The 15,687-nt window shown below is 31.6% G+C and overlaps 1 long non-coding RNA gene across 1 annotated transcript; it reads right to left on the bottom strand.

The window, feature by feature from the left end:
- Nucleotides 1-8,210: 8,210 nt before the first annotated feature.
- LOC114404959 lies at nucleotides 8,211-14,014 on the bottom strand. Its single transcript, XR_003665160.1, has 3 exons — nucleotides 13,730-14,014; nucleotides 13,384-13,643; nucleotides 8,211-8,425 (listed from the first exon to the last, which is right to left on the bottom strand). It is a non-coding gene; the product is annotated as an uncharacterized LOC114404959 (long non-coding RNA).
- Nucleotides 14,015-15,687: the final 1,673 nt, after the last annotated feature.

The following is a 15,687-nucleotide window of genomic DNA, read 5'->3' as shown; positions in this document are numbered from 1 at the left end:
AAAATTGAAATAAATTTTTATTTTAAATGATAACAATCTTAGCCATTATCATACTAACAACAAATGTAATATCCCATGTTTTGAGTATTAGGAATATACCATAAGCAGAACTCTTATTAGGATATTTTTGTTATATTTTTAATAAATATTTGTTATTATTATTTATATATTATTGATTTTGTCCTAAGCATATACTTGTGTTGTGATAGTGTGTGTGTTCTTATACACATGTATATTTTGTGTATATTATTATCATTATTGTTGTTGTTGTCTTTACTATATTATATTATATTTGGTGTTATAAGAGTATTAGAATAACTTCTTATAATTAAAATGCTTGAAAAGTTGTCAAAGTTTTATGTTAATTTTATGATGACAATCCTAGATAGACTACATCATATCTTGAGTTATAGTTGTCTATTTGAGGAATTTTTTGCGTTGTTGGAAAACTTGCTGAAAAAGTTACAATTCATTCATACACTTTAAAAACCAAAATCAGCTTCCATCTCAGAGAAAATTAACTCCAAAGTAAGTCACTTGATCATGAAAAATGCTTTAGATCCCACAATAGACAAAATAACCTCATGAACCTCTTTCTTCTCCTATATATAGAGGAGACCAAGTCTTATATGCACTAAAGAATTAAGTGGGCTTAACATTAGGTGTAGAGCCCCTCAGTCAATATTTTCATATTTCCATTTGACTTTTCAATCTTAGGGAATTTAGACGGCTTGAGATTGTGTTTTAAATCACAACCAAATTTTTGTCATAGTAAGAGTTCTCGTGAAAATCATGGTGGGCAAAGCCATTGGATCAATGCATTCTTAGGAGTGATCTTGACTTCCTTTTCCTTATTGAGGAATTGCTTCATTTGAGGTTATGGGGAGTGGGTTCTCTTCTTTTTTTTTGTATGAGTAGTAATGAGCCACAAGTAAATGGCATGATCTTAGGTTTAAGATTATAACAAGTTTATTTTCTTGGATGGGTTGTGAATACACTGAAACTATTTGTTTTGTTATGATTTGGGTGAATTTGATTGTTGTATGTTTTGATGTTTTGTCATTTTGATGTTCTTGAAATTGAATTTGATAATTGATGTTGGATGCAAATTGCTGATTTTCAGATAGAAAATGTTAAATTAGAACACCAAAATGTGTACTTAAATGATAGAATTAGACTTTGTATTCTTCATAATAGTTGTAGACTTAGATGTTATCTAGTTAAGGGATTTGATATCACTCAAAAAGGATTTATATAACTCTAGACATTGTAATTTTTATGAGTAAAAGATATTTTGAGGTCAACATAGAAGTTACGATAACTGTCTTATCTTTCTAACAAGATAAGAGCCAACTTAATAGGATTATTACAACTCTAGACATGATTATTATACTCTATGCATGTCATAGTAATGTAAGAGGAAAAATGAGTGTGTAATAAAATGAGTGTGTAATATTGACATCATAAAGAGTGATATATGTGTACATATATAAGAAGTACCAAGAGGAGAAGGGGGGGGGGGGGGTTCTTGGTTGTCCCCTAAATCGGTCACAGATTACAATATGGAGAAAGTAACTCCTGTTGCATCAGTAAGACTTAAATGTATTTTTCATCCCTATGAGTTTGTTTTTTACTTTAGATCGTACTATTTATTTTTATAAGAAGGTTCATGAAATTTTTTATTCTTTTGTTGTTGTTGTTCTTTGCTGTAAAAAATTACTATCAACGACTTATGATTACTAACATTTGCCACTGCTATGCCATGTCATAGATTTCATGGCATGAACTGAAAACAAAAGTAAAACAAAATCTAATAAAATAATATATATAATTTATAGGGATAAAAAACAAAATAGTCACATATCTGTAAGACCAAAAAATTTAAATATTAATATACAAAAAATACTTAAATACGTAATAGCATATTTTCATAATTACAAAAAAAAAAATAGCTCCGTTGTTTTCATGTTATAGGCTAATATTTAAGGCCTAATTTTCTAGATTGAAGGTTTGGCCTAGTCTAATATCTTACTTATATGACTTGCTTGATTTGAAAGCTCTAAGATGGTGGTCTCATGATATGTTATTTCTCAAAATTGTTTATGTAGAGCTAATCCATGATTTAATCCTTAAACCATCACCTATGACAATCACTCAAAAAAGCATAGTGTCATGACCACATTGCCTTTCATCGAACTACATTTGGCTTAAATAAGTTTGCATCATTTGAAAAATGTAAGGTCAAGGACTGTCTAGTGTCTATCATGAACTACTTTTTAAGCTTACATGATCATTTTTAAAGCCTAGCTTAATTTATTAGACAATCTGCCAAGGGCTAGACCTTTAAATAGGATGTCATATAAAAGCATCTTCAACGTTAATGCTTACATGAGTTGCTTAAAGTTAAACAATATTGTATAACAAATTTTTGTGTAAAATTCTTAAATCTATGTGGCATTGTAAGGCCTATGAATTTAATTGAAGATAAATAACTCATTTAAATAATTATGCATTTAAGATGCTCTATGTAGGCTTTCAAGCTGGTCACACCTTCAAATAGTTTAGGCCAAGTCTTAATGCAAGACTATATACTTTTTTCAAGTAGACAAAGCTATGTGTGGTTATTAGTTGAAGAAGAACTTTTGGATGTTGAATGTACTTTTGGAGAGTAAACTCATTTTGGTATTATGTTTGGCTACCCCCAAAAGTGAATTTACAATGAAAATTGTCTTGAAACCCAATTTTGCAAAAGGAAGACTTGAGTTACTTTTATAAACCCAGCTTGCAAACTTAAGTTTATAAATTGTAATCTAAACATGTACTAAATATATTACTCCTTTTTTTTTAGTTTCTATAAGTTATATTCTTTCTTATACCCTACCTGGACTTGATATTCGTTACATTTTTTGTTATGTGTGACTTGCTAACAATATTATATGCTAACATGATACTTGTTGATCTCAACAATCATTAGTCATATCGATTGTCGTTATAAATTTTTAACAACAATGATCAATGACAAAAAAAATAATAAATTGCAAAAATATGTTTAAATTTTTTTTTATAGGAACTAAGAAAACAAATAAACTATAGTAATGAAAAGTACACTGAAGAAAACAAATAAAGAGTTATCAAATTAGCATTACGGATTAGCCTTCAAAGCTAGAGGTTTACTTAACATTAGTACAATATAATTCATCTTCATGATAAAATGAAGTTTTCCCAAATCTAATCCCATAGAGTTTAATGATTAACTTTTTTTTTTTTTATTAAACATTAGTATTGCGTAGTACACTTTTATTTAGAATTGTTTTCTTTTCTAAATAAAAGGTGTGTTTTCCTTCTATTAGCTAATGTCACTTTTTGATTTTTTTCCCCCCCTTCTATTATCATATTTCTTCTAAGGTGTGTTTGAAATAGTGTTGAAAATAGAATAATTTTAGCAATAAATTATATGTCCTCTAGAAAAAAACAATAAATTATATGCATGTATAATCAGTTATAATCAATTTTAATTAGAAAAGAGTTTTTGTTTTAATAAGTTTACTAAAAAATTGTTTGAAGATATAGTAAAAGAGTATAAAAACAACTGAAAAAAAAACTATTAAAAAATAATCATAAATTATAAATTTCTAGATTCATAAAAACAACTTCTTCTTTTTTTAAAAAAAAAAAAGTTTTTCTCAACTTATTTCGGTATAACGAACAACGATTGATACAAGTAGATTGTATTGAAAAGAAAATACTCACCTAAAACCTTGCTGAGGAGAGACTACTTCGAACCAATTTTATAATTAAAAAAAAAACTTATTTCTGTGTAAATTTTTAATGAGGTTGACGTTCCCAAGTAATATAAATGGCATTCCTTCTTTAACATTTTTATTAAGTGAATATTATTACTCTTTAGAAAATGAGGTGCCGATTCGCCACGTCTCTTCATTTCTGAGTAAAACGACAATTCCCATCCAGACTCTATATATATAAATTACATTAAATTAAATCAAACATATAACAATAACTACCAACTCATACAACTTAACTATCAATTTTAAAATGTATAGATTTAATTAACAATGATGGATGAGTATTACAAATAAGAAACAAGATTTTGAGATGACAAAATAATAAGTGTACCGGTAAAACCAACTTAAAAATTACTCCCTCCCTCCTTTACATCATAATTAATGGTTTTGTCCCTATTATAGAACTTATTTAATTAATTCACATCCTTAAAAAAATAATTAATTAATTTAATTAATCACATTAAATATATTAATTATTTATATTATCATTATAAAATTATTATTTTTTCTTCTATTTACTTAATTTTTTCTTGTTAATATTTAAAAAAAAAAAAATTAATTAAAAATATATATGGAAAAATAATCAATAAATCTAAAAATTAAAAAAATTATCTACCATCAAATTTATGAAAATAATCCTATAATTAGGAATAAAGAAATACTGTATAAGAAAATATTTTTTATTTTAATATAATTATCATTTTAGTTTTTTTAGTGTAACATTAATTAATTTATTGACTTATATTCCTTATATATTAATTATATATTAATCATGAATTACAAAATCTAAAAATGAATGATGATGATGTAAGATTAATTTTGTAAAAATATTATTTTTTTCATATATTTATTACTTTTTATTGATGTCTAAAATAATATGGGATTATAATTATTTTGATAAGGAAGGAAGGAGTATTAAAGTTACTCATTAAACACACTCTTTGAATAAATAGTCTAATGAGTTCAATTTTCATATAATTCAGACTTTCTTCATATGACAAAATCCGAAAATTTATTATTATTATTATTATTATTATTATTATTATTATTATTATTATTCACTTTAGGAAAATAACTTGGCTGTAATCAACCGATTTTTTTATGCACCAAACACGTTATTATGTCAGCTAAATTCATAAAATTTATCATCACTAAATGAGGTGAGGATTTGCCACGTCTCCTAGTTTCTGAGCAAAACGACAAACACCAAGAGAGCATCATTTATAGGAATAAAAATATGTTGGCTTTCCATAACCACATCTGGTACATCAAACGGCAACGTTTCAACAACCACCACTCCGTTAGGTTTTTGCCACGTCACAAGTACATCAACGTGAGTACACCAATCCAACGGCGTATAAGTTTTTCAGCAAATCTGGTTCGCATGTACACATGCACAACCCATGTGTACGCTCCCTTTGTTGTTTTGCGTTTCATGTCACATTCCCGAAGCCACGTGGTCGAGGATGTCGTTGTCGTTGTCGTGTGTGTGTCGTATTCACGAAGTGTGTCGTTACGTGAAGAGTGTGTCGTTTTCAGTTTTCCCGTAGCACACCGCATCTCTATGCAACACGAAGTGGGCTCTGATTTGATAATGTTTCTATGATTGGTTTTGCGTTACAAATTGACCCTTTTTCAGAAGCAAAGGATTCCACGACTCTTCCTCGCATGTGAAACAAATCCACATGTAATGCAATGTTGTTGGAGTTAGAGACTGGCTAGAACTTGAAAGTATAGTGAATGGTTCCTAGAAATTTTTTCAAATGAATCAAAGATCGATCTTTTTAGATTGAGATTGATTTGCTTTGACTTTACGAATTTCCCCAACAAAATCTTTTCATTTAATGCTTACTTAATTAAAAGTGTATTTTGGCAATTAAATGGATTGATTAAATATTTGTTTGATTAGTTTGGAAAGAATTTTTTTGGCACTACAATTGTGTTGTGTTGATGACTTTTTTTGGGGGGAGGGGGGAACAGAGGAAAGAATGTATAAATGAGATTTTATATGAAACTTGTTTAATTTATTAAAATAGTATATATATATTTTTTTAAAATTAATAATATTTAATGAATTAATTTCTCACAAAATAACTAAACATGATTTGAATCTTTATTATACTTCATTGACTATTTGTGTGCACCTAGATCAAGATTGGTCCCAAATAACACATAGAAAGTAAAAAAGGAGAATTTTTTTTAACCACCACTTTAATTAAGATCTTTTATTTTCCAATGGAATCTTTTGGTATTCTTACAAATTTTAATTCTTTGGATGTAATTCTTTGAGTTGATTATGCATCTTGAGATTTAGTAACAATTAGAATTTTTTGTCCCTCTCTAAGGATGTATTTAGGGGAATCAAACCTAGGTCTTTCTTTCCTCACAACCTAAGTGTGTATTGTCAATTAAGTTACATTTATGGAATTAAAAAAATGATAATTAAATTGATTGATTTAGCTTGATCTTTTAATCATCTTCAATATATATATTCTAATAAAAATTACTTGTTCTATTATAACATCTTGACATCACGTTGACTGAGATATTTTCAAGTCTTAACTACTTCTCCAAAGAAGTTGTTGACTTGGGAGCAACTATTATGGTATAAAATCTTCAATACCTCTTGGACCTACATATACCATGTTCTTGATTGAAATCGGTGAGGAATTAATGCACACCACACTGACAAGGGACACACATAAGACACGTGATCTTTGTCCCATACCGAGACTTAGGAGAGTTGTCTTGATATGGTTTAAACCACGATACTTTAGAATGACATGGCCAATCAAGCCGTTAAGTTCAAGAGCGTAGGACTTAAAAGATGTACATGCAGGAAGTCTGACTAGAGCCTGGTCATGTAGTCCATGTGACGCCTCACGCAATCTGTGTGGTTACAACTATATAACTAATTTTCTCGCCCAAATGCTAGTATATAAATAGGTTTTTGGTATGATTCTAAGCTAACTCTAATGCATAACTCTCTTACTCGTCCGCTACTAACTTGAATTGTGGAGTCTATGTAAGCACCCTAATGCCATTGTGATAAGCATTCATCGCCTTGTGCTCCATCGTCTGGTTCACCCCTCGATCTAGAAGCGGATTGAAGAATTTTCTTTGAATCGGACCTGATTATAATCCATCGAACACCCTTTTAAAGAAATCATATGATCTCATGAATAATTTAAAATGAACTGAATATGTAAAAACATTATGTATCTAAAAAAAAAAAAACCTATTTTAATTTATTTTAGAAAAATAATTATTACCTTGCTTTTAATTTTAAGAAAAAATTTAAAAATAATTATTTCTCTAAATTTAATTAATACTTATCAATCATGTATAATTATTATTTTACTATTAAATTTATTATTTATACATTCATATGATATATTCCATTATCACTTACAATATTGGTACACACGGGATATACATTAATATATATTATGTGTTTGTTATTATACGTGACTTTTTTTTATATCAGTCAAACTTTTTTATGATTTCATACATATTATATGTTTGCTATTATAAAAAAATCGTTTAATTATATAGCATTACTGGATTAAAGAGAAAATAGTTTTTAAGAAGTAAATACATTTAGAATGGAATAACTTTATTATTAATTTTTTTTGAACATTTTTTAGATATAAGTATATATAAATGGTTAAAGATAAATGAAATATATAATATTTAAACAATAAAATTATTTAAGAAATACATTTTGCACAAATCACAAGAGGTATATATACTATTTGAGTAATTTAAAATAGGTTAAATGTAATTGTTGTTGTCCCTCTATTTTTTTAAATTTGTGATTTTAGTTTTCTATTTTTTTAATTGAGACATTTGTTCATTCATTTTTAAAAAATTCACTATTTTATTCTCCCATCTTTTAATTGAAATATTTTATCATTCACTTTTAAAATATCAACAATTTTAAGTCACATGATAGATTTTTTTTATATTACTTAATTATTGATAAACTTAATTTATAAAAAAAGGATTAAAAAGTACAAGTTAATGTTTGACATTAGTCATGAGGACTAAAATCATAATTTTTTTAAAGTGAGAAATGAGATATCTCAATTAAAAAATAAAAAAAACTAAAATCACAAATATTTTAAAAAACAACGGAACAAAAATTACGTTCTAACTTTTCAAAATAAGTTATATATAACAAAATCAATTGCATACAAGGAGTGTACAAACATACTTTAAAAATGTCATTATATATAAATTTTTTTATCATAACAATTAAATCCTGAATAAAAAAATGCAAATAATTCAAATATTTGCATGTTAATTCACTGGTTTTACCGATTTGATAGAGGGTTAACCAATTTTTACTGGACCAATAATTACATAAACGATTCAAATAATAAATCGACAGGGCTAGAACTCTGATTTCCGGTCAAGCTAGTTTGACCAATGAGATCAATCCGATTTTAATAACATTGATTTAAAGATACACAAATAATTTTGTGAACTCAAATACAATATTGTGTATTTTAATGCATAAAATAAAAAAGAAAAACTTGTTTTGAACTCTCCCAACTTTCATCTAAACAGTTACTTAATTTGCCAAGGCTGTGCACATAGTCAAATGGATCTTCCAAAATCTTCAGCATTTATATCCACCAAAGATAATAGGGGTAAGATATTTTGCAATTCATGAACCAACAAAATAAGCAAAAACAAAGAAGACAAAACACAACAAGGGAGGAAAATAATGCGACCAGATTCAACTGTGTGACCACCGTTTAAGAATTTTTCTTTAAAATTTGTTAACTTCCATGATAGGTAAGACAGACCATTTTCAATTTCCGTGGGGAAGGGGGTTAAATAGTTTCCTCCACAAGTCTTTTTTTTGCCTATCCTTATGCTTTCTTTCATAGTACACTCTAATTTTGAAGCTCCGAATTTATTTACATCATCATATATTTTTTATTTTGATAATTAAGTTAATTTCTTCATTTTTGTTTCAAATATTGAATCTTTAATAAATTAATTTAATAATAAAATATTGTCAAATTAAAATGACAATTACATAATATTAATTTAAAGAACTAAGGATTTAACAAAAACACATCAACAATGTAAAAAGTTTTATATTTTCATTCAATAATAAATTATCATGCATTCTTTTCTTCTTATATACAATAATGATAGCAATGTTTAAACTTAAAGCTTTATAAACAATGACGAAAAAGACTCAGACATGTTGGTCGTTCCAAATCATGATAATCCCCTATTAGTTAAAGCCTTTATAAACAATAAGGAGGTACATTAGCTAATGGTAGATATAGGCAGCTCTGCAGATATAATGTTTTATGATTTCTTTAGGAATCTTAGAATCCCACAATCAGAGTTGCTTCCTTACAACAAGGACCTCATAGGTTTCTTTATACCACATAACCCTAATAGGATACGTGAAGTTACACGTAACCTTTGGAAAGACACCAATAACTAGAACGATTGTCGTTAGGTTCATTGTGGTAAAACTGCAATCATCCTACAAAGCAATATTAGGCAGACCGACCTTAACTGCATTAAGAGCGGTGTTTTCAATGGTTCATCTGGCCATGAATACCTCAATGATGAAATGCAAGTCATAACATTGAAAGAAGATTAGAAGAAAGTCCGTGAATGTTACAAAGAGTCACTAAGGCAAAAAGCAAAGATAAGTCCTGTGCAATGGATTATGAGCCCATAACCAAAACTCAGTCCAAGGTAATGCTCACTGAGTTGGATTATAGAGAAGATATCAGGAAAGCGACATGGGTAACTAGGCTAAAACCAAGAAGTAGTTGTCTGAATCTCTAAGTCAGAAAAGAAGATGAACAAATGACGTCCATTGGAGCAGACTTGGATAGTGAAACCCTGGAAACCTTATCCTCTTTTGATATACAATAATGATAACAATGTTTAAACTTAAAACTTTATACAAACTACTTAAACCCTATCAACCCTAATGAGTTTGCAAATTATCATATATAACAATGCTTGAAGAGCATAAAAAAACTGATCATAAATCTACGAACATAAAATGATGATGCACAAAATGAACATTTGAAGGTAGTAGAAGACGAAGGAGACCCACTGGTAAAGAAAAAGTGTGCAGAAAATGAGTTGAGCAAATCAAAATCGGAAATTCCACCGAAGTCTAGAAAGAGAGATCTTCGATCATTGTCGTCACAAATATGGAGGAAGAGGTGGATTCTGATGAAGATATCCCTTTCAACATGTCGGTTTCAAAACGCTTAGTGAAGCTCCGTATCCCAAAATAGTTGAGGCAAATTTTGGCTATGAAATTGTATGACAGATCATCTGAACAATCATTTCTCAGCATTCGGGTTAGCATTGTCGTATAAAGGAGCTTCAGCTTCAATAATGTGTCATTCATTCTCGTTGTTGCTAAAATCTATGGAGCTGAAGTGGTTTCAATCTCTTCCACCGAGATCCATTGATTCATGACGGGATTTGAAGGAGAAATTTAGGTCTGCCTTTGCGACTAGTAAAGAAAGACCAAAGACAAAGGCCGGCCTAAAACTAATTAGGAAAGGGCTAGAGGAACCGCTCAAACAACCTACAACTGGGAGTCACTGATGTCGACTAAGGATGGTGTGAGGGAAGGATCTTCTTTCTTTGTATCCATTTCAAAAATGTTACCAAATACCTTGGAGGAGTTCCTGAAAAAAGAAGAAAAGTACATCAACTATGAAAATGCCCTAGAGGCAGGAAAATTAAAAATGGCCAAAAGTCAATGCACAAAAAGGCTCGGCGCAGGCAAAAAGTGACAAACCGCTTAAGTCGGATAACAAACCGGCTTACAAAGTCTGGTCAAAATACGAAGAGTACACTCCCTTGAACGTGTATTGAGGAAGAATATTAAACGAAATCATGAATGTGTAATTGAAGGATCTTGGTTTTAATGTTCCTAAACCATTGAGGGCTGAAAATGGTGGAAAAGATCAATCAAAATATGACCACTATCATCGAGCAACTGTACATGACACCGATAATTGATTTCAGTTGAAAAATGCTATTAAAATCCTCATTTGCTGAGGAAAATTGGACAAATATGTGCAAGGAAGGGAAGGTAACTTCAGACCTTGATATGATCAACCCCTTGCGATGAGCAGCAAGAAATATTAAGAAGTCTTGATTGACATCAAAGAAGAGGTCGCTCCAAAGAACACTATCTGAGTTACCAACATAGAACACCAAAGAGAGAAGTGGAAAATCACGTGCAAACTGTACATCGTGATGGATCCAAGTTGAGACACAAGGCAAATTCTCCTGAGACAAGACAAATTCCCCTTAGCTTAGAGCATGAGGTGATATATGTCATTGAAAGAGGATTCATCAGCAGGGGTGCTTCAAACAATGCTCGAAAAAGGCATGCAAGAGAAATCTTGATTGCCATGCATGGTAGAAGAAATTATGTGTCAGTTAAAAGAAAGCCTCTACTATTGATTTTTGATGACAATGACTTGGACATATTGATCATTCCAAATCATGATGATCCCTTACTAGTTAAAGCCTTTATTAATAATAAGGAGGTACATCGGTTATTGGTAGGCATAAGTAGCTTTGCAAATGTAATGTTTTATGGTTTCTTTAGGAATCTCAGAATCCCACAATCAGAGATGGTTCCTTACAATGAGGACCTCATAGGTTTCTCTAGTTATCACATAAATCTAATAGGATACGTGAAGTTATAGGTAACCTTTGGAAAGACACCAGTAACTAGAACGATTGTCATCAGTTCATTGTGGTAAAATTGCAATCATCCTACAAAGCCATATCAGGCAGGCCGACCTTAACTGCAATAAGAGCGGTGATTTCAATAGTTCACCTGGCCATGAAATCCCTCAGTGATGAAATGCAAGTCATAACATTGAAAGAAGATTAGAATAAAGCCCGTGAATGTTACAAAGAGTCACTAAGGCGAAAAAGCAAGGATAAGTCCTGAGAAATGGATTATGAGCCCAAAACCAAAACTCAATCCAAAGTAATGCTCGCTAGATTGGATTGCAGAGAAGATATCAGGAAAGGGACATGGGTACTTCGGCCGAAACAAAGAGGGAGTTGTCAAAATCTCCAAGTGAAAAATAGAAGAAAAGTAAGTAACGTCCATTGGAGCGGACTTGGATAGTGAAACCATGGAAACCTTATCCTCTTTTCTCAAAGAAATTACCAATGCATTTGCATGTAAACCTACAAATATTCTAGGCATAGACCCAAACCTCTTCTATCATAAATTGGGAGGAAATCCATCAGTAAAACTTCTATGCTAGAGAAGGAGAAAAATGGTCGTCGAGCGACTAAAAGAGATTAAAAGACAAGTAAAGCAACTACAAGAAGCAGGGTTCATCAAAGAGATTAGGTACACAACTTGGCTAGCCAACGTCATCCTAGTAAAAAAAATAGAACAAAAAATGGAGAATGTGTGTTAAGTATACTAATCTAGACAAACATTATATGAAGGACTCATACCCGCTTCTCGACATAGATAAACTAGTGGACAAATCCTCCGGTTATCGATGTTTGAGTTTCATGGATGCCTATTCAGGGTACATTCAAATACCATTGCACTTTGGTGACCCAGAGAAAATGACCTTCATAACAGAAAAGGAAAACTACTGCTACAAGTTCATGTCCTTTGGATTAAAGAATGTCGATGCTACATACCAAAGGATGATGAACAAATTCTTTGAAAATCAGATAGGTCGAAACCTGGACTTCTATGTAGATGACATGATAGTCAGAAGTAACACCCTAGAACAACACATAGCAAATTTGAAAAAAAACCCTTCCTCAGCTGTGAAAGTATAACAAGCGCCTGAATCCAAAAAAATGTGCTTTTGGGGTGTTTGTATGAAAGTTCTAGGGTTTCATGCTAGTAGAAAAAAGGATCAAGTTAAATCCCGACAAGTGCCAAGCTATACTAGAAATGCAAAACCCGAATGTAGTCAAAGATATTCAAAAGTTGAATGAACGACTGGAGACATTGATAAGGTTTATGGCCAAGTTGGTCAAAAGAGCCATGCCTTTCTTCAAAATTCTAAAAAAATTACAAGAGGTAGCTTGACGGAGGAATGTGAAATTGCCTTTAAAAAAATTAAAGAAACATTAGTTGCTCCAACAATGTTGACAAAGCCAGATCCGGGTGAAACACTGTACCTACACTTGGCAATAGCCGATGAAGTAATCAGTGTCGCATTGATCAAAGATGACAATAAGGTTTAAAAGCCAATATACTTTGTAAGTTGAGGACTTCAGAATACCGAATCATTGTACCTAGAGATAGAGAAAGTCATACTAACCCTAGTATTTTTAGCTTGGAGATTACATTCCTATTTTCAAGCACATCCAATCGTAGTAAGGACTGATCAATCGATCAAACAAATACTACATTGTCCTGACTTGGTAGGAAGAATGGTGACATGAGCAGTTTAGTTATCAGAATATGGATTTCAATATCAATCGAGACAAGCACTCAAGGTCCAATATTTAGTAGGCTTCATAGCTGAAATGACACCTACCAAAGATGAGAAGAAGCTAGAGGAATTACCTTGGGCTCTATTTCTTGATGGATCATCCAATGGGACACGATGCGGGGCATGAATCTTGCTAGAATCCGCACATGGAGTTGTGCTTGAACAAGCATTAACAATAGCATTCCCATTCACAAAAAACCAAACAAAATATGAGGCATACCTTGCAGGTCTAGAAATAGCAGCTGACATCGAGGTCCAAGTGCTAAAAGTGTTTAGCGACTCCAAGTTGATGGTCAACCAATAGAATGTAGAATATTGAGTTAAAGAATTGATCCTAAAAAGGTATGTCAAAAAAATCAGGGAAATTAAAGAAAGATTCAAAAAACTGGTATGTGCCTATATCCCAAGAGAAGAAAATACCAGAGCCGACATATTGTCAAAATCGTCTAATATCAAGGAGCATAGAGGGATGGGGAATGTTATTTGCCAATACACGCTCCAAGACTTGTCATGATGATAGAAAGCCTAGAAAGTTGAATGACATCGATCTTGGAATATATACAAAGTTGTATTAATCTGAAAGATCAAAAGGAAAGGCAGAAATTGCAAAGATGGGCTACCAAATTTTGTATAATAGATAACAATCTTTACAAAAAAGGATTCACTCGGACACTCTTGAAATTCTTAAGAGTGACAAAGGCATAATTTTTCATGGACGAAATACATGAAGGATGATGTGGCCAACATATTTGACACAAAACTCTACAAAAAAAAAATATTGAGAGCCGACTACTATTGGCCGACCATTGAAACCGACACAACCAACTATGTGCGAAAATGTGAAAGGTGCCAAAAATGTCGTGACATACAACATGCACCAGCAAATGAATTGCACCACTTGGCATCTCCATGGCCATTACTTTGGTGGGGGATTGATATACAAGGGCATTTACCATAAGCTCTGGGACAAGTCAAATATCTGGAAGTGGCATCGACTATTTCACCAAATGGGTCCAAGCTAAACACTTGCCACCATAACTGCTAAATGTATTGAGAACTTTGTGTTCAAAAAAATAATTTGCAAGTTCGGGATCCCCTGATCTCATAGTAACCAGAACTAGTAGTCAATTCATTAATAGACAACTCTGCCAATTGTTATTAGGTCTGAACATCAAGCAAATGTTCACTTCTACAGAGCATCCTCAAACAAACAAAGAAGTTGAGATAGGAAATTGGATTATTCTACGAGGATTAAGGAAAAGAGTAAAAAATGTAACGCCATAAAATTTTGCTAATTGTAAATTGATGTTTAAATGTATTTCTTGTGTTATTTGATTATGTGATTAACTTTGATGTGTTGAGGTATTGTGTGAATTAGCCATGTGTCATACCCTAATTTCATCCGGGGACTATTATTTGATGGTATGCAACCTTTGTTTGACCGCTTCGAGGTACTTGGCACCCTTTGTCACACCATACGTGAAGTTCCGAGACATGCCGGAAATCAAAAGGAAGTATTGTTACACAATTCGTGAGTTTCCGTAACATTTCGAAAGCTAAAAAAAAGAGTAATTACATGATCTGTAAGGTTCCATAACCTTACGAAAATAAAACAAGTATCGTTACGAAATTCGTAAAGTTTCATAACGTTACGGAAAAAGAATCACCAAAAAAAGCAAAGGGGGTGTATTTAGTAAAAAAGGGTGCAAATAGCAACCAGGCCCACTTGGGCCTTCCAGATTCTTCCTCCAGAAGGCGGTTGCTTTTGGAGGAAGCAACCTGGCTCGCCTGGGCGAGCTGAGCTCGCTTGGGCAAGCTGGGTGGTAAGCTCCTCCCCTATTTTCCTATAAATAAAGGGAGGAGTGAAGAAGGAAAGGGTTCAGCCTTCTTGGCATTTTGTAATCACTTAGAATTAGTGAGGAAAATTGTTTTCGTGAAGAAAATCCAAGCTGAGGCGCTTCCGTAACGTTTTCGTGGGTTATTTCACAAAGATTTTCAACCGTTCTTCATCGTTCGTCGTTCGTTCTTCGTCGTTCTTCGGTCTTCAACCGGTAAGTTTCCAAAATCGAACTTTTCAATTCATTCTATGTACCCTTGGTGGTCCCCACTTGTTTCGCGTGCTTTTATTTTCATTTCATTTACTTTTCGTACCCCTTTTTGACGTGCTTCAGTCATTTACTTAAGTCATTTTCTCGCCTAATCAAAAAATAAAATAAATTTCCATCGATCATTTGATTTGTAATATCCGTTAATTTCTGTTAAAATAAAATTCGACCGTTCGGTCATACCGTAACCACGTTGGAAACAAAAAAAAAGGTAAAATAATAATATAATAATAAAAAAATATCTTTGAGTAAAATAAACCAAAAAAAAGCAAT

Source organism: Glycine soja, chromosome 1 (assembly GCF_004193775.1).
Source record: "Glycine soja cultivar W05 chromosome 1, ASM419377v2, whole genome shotgun sequence".
Lineage (NCBI taxonomy): Eukaryota > Viridiplantae > Streptophyta > Magnoliopsida > Fabales > Fabaceae > Glycine > Glycine soja.
Note: the sequence above shows the minus strand (reverse complement) of the source record. Positions and strands in the feature narration are given on the sequence as shown.